Consider the following 5,670-nt stretch of genomic DNA (forward strand, 5'->3'; position numbering starts at 1 on the left):
CTTTTGTCGGGTCTGAGCTGCTTCATATCTGCCACCTCAGCTGTCCTCCCCCTCACAGCCCCAGCCCCCTCCCCCAGTCCCCCCAAGGCGGTGCTGCAACGTGAATAACAGTTACTCCTCCTGCCCTCATCAGCCCTTACTCACGCAGTCCTGTTCCTGACACAGCTGGGGGGACACAGCAGGGACACAACAGGGCCTCCCAGGAAGGGGACTGAGGAAGAGGGTGTGTTATAATTCTCAGCTGGGGCTTCGGGCCCTGAGAGTCGGGGAGGACAGCAAGATTGCCAGCCTGGAGGGTTGGCTTTGGATCGAAGTTCTTAACAAGGTAATAATGCCCTAGTTGGGCATCGTCCTCCGCAGGAAGCTGGGTCCCTCCATGCCAGTGCCAGACCCAGGCCAGAGCCCTTGGTGGCCTTCCTTGCCCCAGTGGGGTCTGGCCCAGCCGCACATGCTACGTTTCTGGGGTTTCCTCGCCACAGGACCTGAGTGGCCACCCCCCTCCCTTCTAGTGCAGGACTCCAGCCTCTACCCTCAGGAAACCAACGGGCTTAAGAGAAGACACATTCAAAAAAAAAAATTACAATTTTTTAAAGTAAATCACAACTTACTGACCACTTTCTATGGATAACTGAGTTGGTCATTTCATTCACGCCGTCATTTGAAGTCCTAAGGACACTGAGATGGAAGTGGCATCATTGTCTTCACTTTGCAGGAGAGAAAACTGAGGCTCAGGGAGCAGAGAGTTGCCCAGAGGCTCCCACTTGTGTGTCTTTAGCAACCAGCCAAGAAGATATTTTCCCAGAGCTACTGTAATAGAGTATTTCAAAAAGGAATTGGAATCTAGTGGCCTCTGAGATTGTGTCACTCTGGTCTGGTACCTGTAATATGGGGAAGCACAACTTATTTGGGAAAGCCCTTTGTCCCCAGTTGGCATAGCTATTGACATGATAATAAGTTTTCATGGGCCTGGGGAAAGAGGCCACGTCTGCCTCTTTCCCCAGGAAGCACCTTGTTCAACCCTAACTGTCTATGGGGGGAGACTGAGGCTCTAGAAGGTAGATAACTTGCTTGTGACCACCCAGATCACTAGGACACGGAGAATCCCGTGTCCACAGTAAGCGCAGCGGGCCCAGTCGGCAGGTTGGATTGACTGCGCCCGGAGTGGGAGGGGAGGGTCATCTTGTGGTGGCGGGGGGCTCCTGGTGCTGCCTTTCCTAATCAGGGTGCGCCGCCTGCGGTCAGGAAAAGCAGGCAGCAAGGAGAATGCTGAGGGCGAAAGCAGGACTCCGAGGGCCGCACAGGTGGCGGGGACAGGGGCAAGGAGGACTTGGGTGCTCTGGACAAGACAGCGGGCACAGAAAATGCAGAAGGAGGAAGCGGTGTGGGCGGAGGCGGGAGAGTCCTTCCCTGTGGCGTGCAGCGGCACAGGGGCAGAGGGTGCTGCTCAGGACAGGACGCAGCTATAGTGCAAGCCCCTGAGGACAAGGACAGTGTTCACCCTGTGCATCTCTGAAGGTCCCATGAAACCCATCCCAGGAAAGATGCTAAGATGCTGCCCCAGGCTCTAGCTGGTGTTGGAGGAAGAGGAGAGGAAGCCACCCTGTGGCCCCTAAGCCAGGTCCCTGCTCCCTCCCTTTCACACGTCACATGTCCAATGTCACATTGCTCTCCCAGCACTTACAGCCCAGAAACTATTAATACATGAGGATGCGGGAAGGGCTCTGGGCCCAGGCAGATCCAAGCGAGCCAGCAGCCCAGCTGCATTACAATGGCGAGGACAGCAGAGGGGGCCCAGGGTGACTCAGATGAAGAGACACGCAAGAGGCCTGCTCCTCTACAGCGAGGAAGCTGAGGGGAAAGGAATGGTGACTCTGGCGTCCCTGGCGCCCACGAGGCAAATTCCTTCTGGGCTGTATCATGCAGGCTGCATGTCCTGGGACCTCCACCCCCTCCTCCAGGCCCCCACTGACCTGGGGTCACCATCACTCTGGATGTCTGCCAAGCTCCAAGGGAACTCAGTAAAATAGTCATGTCCAGACCAGGATCTAGACTAGAACAAGAACATCTATTTCCAGCAAATAGGAAGACGCAGAAAGAGCAGAGACCTACGACATAAAACTCACACAGAGAGCAAGATGGAATCGGGCAGATTGCTCCCTGGAGGAGAGGACGCGTGGCGAGAGGAGGCAATAGGTTCTGCCCTCCCTGCGGGGCTTTGTGCCTCCCGGGCCCACCCCATCCACATTGCCCTCTGCCTCAAACCCCAGCACCGCCTCACCTCCTCCAGGAAGCCCTCCCTCCACATCTGAGCCCACATTGATGACCAGCTCTCTCTGACTTTTACAGTTTGGCAACCAGACAATTTCATGTTTTTATCTCATTATTTCACACACATTGATCCTCTGCCCCAGTAAGTGTGGGCATCCCTTCGGGGAAGGGAGTTTACATTTCTCTGTGTTGCACACTGCTTATCAGTTAATCTGTGGCCATTTTGGGGAAATCAAGACCCAACCGAGAGCTCGCGTAAAATAAAGCTGGAAGTGTCCAAAGGGACACATAAAGGGAGACCCAGGAATGTAGAGAATGAGGAACGTGTTCTGGTAAAAGATGAGTGAAAGTGAATCAGAGTCACAGGCCAGAGATGTGGGGAAAGAGAAGTGGCTGGAGGGCTGGAATCAGGCCACAGTGGCCTGGAGCTGCCCTGGGGGCCTGCACCATCATCTGGCCAACGCCATCGGCCCCATGGTCACATCTGCCCCAGGAACCTGTGCTCCACCATTCCCTGCCCTTCGAACTGCCCCTTGGTGGCCACCCTTGGCCCCAGGAGGCTCCCCCTTGCCTGATGGCTGTGAGAACATTCATGCTCCTTGCAGCCCAAACCCAGCATCCATGCCCTCAGGAAACAAGGACAATAACACATGTCGATGGCCACATAAATTTAAGAACATTAATGACAAAGGAGTGTGCAAATGTATTAAAGCCACTGAAGTGTCAGAGGGTGTCATAGGAAATTGACAAGAGATGGGACAGGCGGGTGGCAGAGAATGGGCCAAAGGGGCCCGGCCTGGAGGGGCAGGTGAGGCTCAGCTCCATCTCCACCTGTTGATAAGACAAGTCCCCTCCTCCCCAGCATGCTGGAGGGATCAGAATGCCTGTGGGACGTCAGCAAGGTCCACACATGACCCTGCAGCCCAGAGAAGAATGTCTTCCTGGGACCTAAAACCTGCAGAGCCAGCTGGTGTGAATGCGTCAGGACCAGAGTAAAAGCAGGAGGATCTGGTCTGAAACGGACGACAGGGGCTGGCAGCTGTCCTCTTGGGTAACCGGCCAGTCCACTTCCAAGGCATTTAGTGCCCATACTCCGAGAAATGCTGAGAGAAGTAAAAGTGAACACGTAAAACATGCCTCCCCCAAGGAGCTTGTGATATATGACAATTAACAGCTCGGACTGTCTGGGTTCCTGTCCTGCCTCTGCCGCCCACCAAGAGCAGCTGCCACTTAGTGAGAGCCTAGAATGTGCCGGACGTTTGACAGACGATACCACATGTCATCCTCACCACAGCCCTGAAGGATGGGGACTGTTTTCTGCCTTTTACAAACAAGGAAACTGAGGCTATGATCTTTCAATCATAGTTTAAAACAGAAAGAAAGAAAAAAAACAGAGGCTCAGAAAGGTTAAGTTTTGTCTAGTGGCACGGTTAGCAAGTGTCAGATCCCTGACTGGGGGCCACTATTCTCCCATTTATGGTGCGGTCACTGTGTGGCCTTAAGCACAGTTAAAAGGTCTGGGTTAAATGATTCTTAGAGCCCGCTTTGCTCTGAAACTCTCGATATAACTGGAAGGAAAAAAACAACCTCAGACAAGCAAGAGCCACACGGGAGCTGGGGGTGGCACAGGTTTGGGCATTATGGGAGTTTAAGGAGCGAAGGCCGCAGGCAGAGGTGGGGACGTCAGGCCTGAATACAGTTGGTGGGCGAGGGGGGGCCCTGGACAGGCTGAGGCCGCCCTGAGTCTGGCGGTCCCAGGGCCACGATCGTAAATGAACAGCAGCGGAGACACACAGCACTTGTTTCAGCTCACTCCTAGAGAGGGGCAGAGACCGCGGAGCCCAAACACAGGCTATTTTTGGCGTTGTGTTGTTTGGAGAGCAACCAGGCCAGAAATAGTGCTGTGAGTTAGCAGGACCTCGGCCTTCTCCCACCCCCAGCTCTCCCAGTGAAATCACCAAGAATTGGGAGGCCGGGACCTGCATTCCAGGGAGGCTGTGTAACTCCCTTCCCCACAGGAAGGTTCCGGAGCCGAGCATTTGACTGTAAAAGGGATTCTGGAAGGTAGGAGGGAAAGAGGGATTGAGTCAGAGAGAGCGGAAAAAGAGAGAGTATGAAACGGGGTACCGTGTAGCAAAGGACAGGAGACAGGGATGGACCAGGAGGAAGTGGAAGGCTGTGGGAGAGAAAGGGAAAGTGAAAAAGAGAGTGAAGGGAGAGGAAAGAGGAAGCAGAGATGGGGGGGTGGGGGCAGGGGCGAAAAGGGGTGGTGGGAAGATCATGGCGCTGAGGCTCCACCGTGCGGGCTGGGGTGGGGGTGGGGCTGGGGGTGGACAGTCACGGAAAGTATGAGTCTGGTCTAGTCACGAACACCTGCTGGGGGGCAGATGGAGACATCTTTCCCAGTTGGCTGGAACCGGAACTTTCCCCCAAAAATCCACAGCCCTGTAACTCACTCTCTTATCTCTGACCCTCCGGAAATCAGAAATCCACCTATTTCAACAGCAGGGACTTTTCCATCTCTGTCCGTTTGGCCTTTCACAAAAGAGCTAAGCCTGGAAAGAGAGGCCTGGGTCAGGCTGTTCGTGTGGGGTTTGGGGAAAGGGGAAAGTGACCACCCCCTGAGTCAGGCAAGGTTCTGAGAAGGGTGTTCAGGGAGGTCTGCCGGGGAACAGCACCCCCTGCCCCACGGCAGCCCACAGGCGCCTGAGCCCTGGAGTGTCGGAGGCCTGGGCTCCGAGGGCAGGCAGGGTGGAGATGGGCGGCAGGGGCCACGGTGGAGTCTTGGTTCCAGAGCACAGAGGCAGCCCCAGGGCTTCAGAGTCAAAGGGAAAATCAGAAACACCCAGGGACCCAGGCATGGTTTTGCTTCAGTTTCTAAGACACAACCCCCCATGTGTCTACACGGTCCCTCCAGTTTGGGAAGAGACCCATTTGCAAGTCAGCTGTTTCTGTTTCCAAAGTAAAATGCTCACCAGCCCCCACCCCGATCAGGACACAGAGCTCTCTCCCCTGTGCCCAAGAGCACAGTGTCTTTTCTGGAACACATCAGGATCATCCTCCAGGTCCCTGAGCAGGGACAACATTGGTCACTGCCCTCGCAAGGCCCAGGCTGTCCGCAGAAAACACCAGGGGCTTTTACAGCTGAGGCCTGGCAGGGTATGGGACAATGGCCCCTGGAATTGTTACGGCGAGTGTTATAGTGACCGGTCCCAGGGGAACAACCGAGCAGCACGCAGAGAGTTGAAGGGTCAGCAAGTTTTATTGCCGGCGGCCCAGAGGAGACAAGCCTCCAAATTCTGAGCACCTCTTCCAGGTTTTTGTCAGGTTTTATACTTTTTTGGGGGGGTTAGTCTTATGCAATAACACATACAAGCATAAAAGTTAACCAATTAGTAAAAG

Source organism: Propithecus coquereli, unplaced genomic scaffold, assembly GCF_000956105.1.
Source record: "Propithecus coquereli isolate 6110/MARCELLA unplaced genomic scaffold, Pcoq_1.0 Scaffold840, whole genome shotgun sequence".
NCBI classification, from domain to species: Eukaryota; Metazoa; Chordata; class Mammalia; order Primates; family Indriidae; genus Propithecus; species Propithecus coquereli.